Here is a 411-nt window from a genome sequence, read left to right on the forward strand (position 1 = left end):
ATAGAATGTGGAAACTATTGAACAGTATCATTACTATCACATGCAAGCAAAATATTGCTGAAGATTATTAAAAACCGGCTAGGACAATACATAGATAGAGAACTTCCAGAAGTTCAAGAATAATTTAGAAGAGGCCATGGTACCAGGGATATCACTGCTTATGTCAGATGGATCCTGGCTGAAAGATGGATCCTTCTGAAAGATCAGAAGAATTTTTATTTGTGCTTTACTGAGTAATCAAATGCATTTGACTGTATAAATCATAACAAGTTATGGCTAACATTGAGAAGTATAGGAATAACTAGACCTGGAGGCTGTTATGTGAACAGAGCAAGAGAACACTACATGGTTTAAAATTAAGAAGAGGGTGCTGAAACAGATGAGGGAGTGAACAATTTAAAAGCGCTATAT

The sequence above is a fragment of the Elephantulus edwardii genome, unplaced genomic scaffold (assembly GCF_000299155.1).
Source record: "Elephantulus edwardii isolate Elephantulus edwardi_28Jun2011 unplaced genomic scaffold, EleEdw1.0 scaffold00148, whole genome shotgun sequence".
NCBI classification, from domain to species: Eukaryota; Metazoa; Chordata; class Mammalia; order Macroscelidea; family Macroscelididae; genus Elephantulus; species Elephantulus edwardii.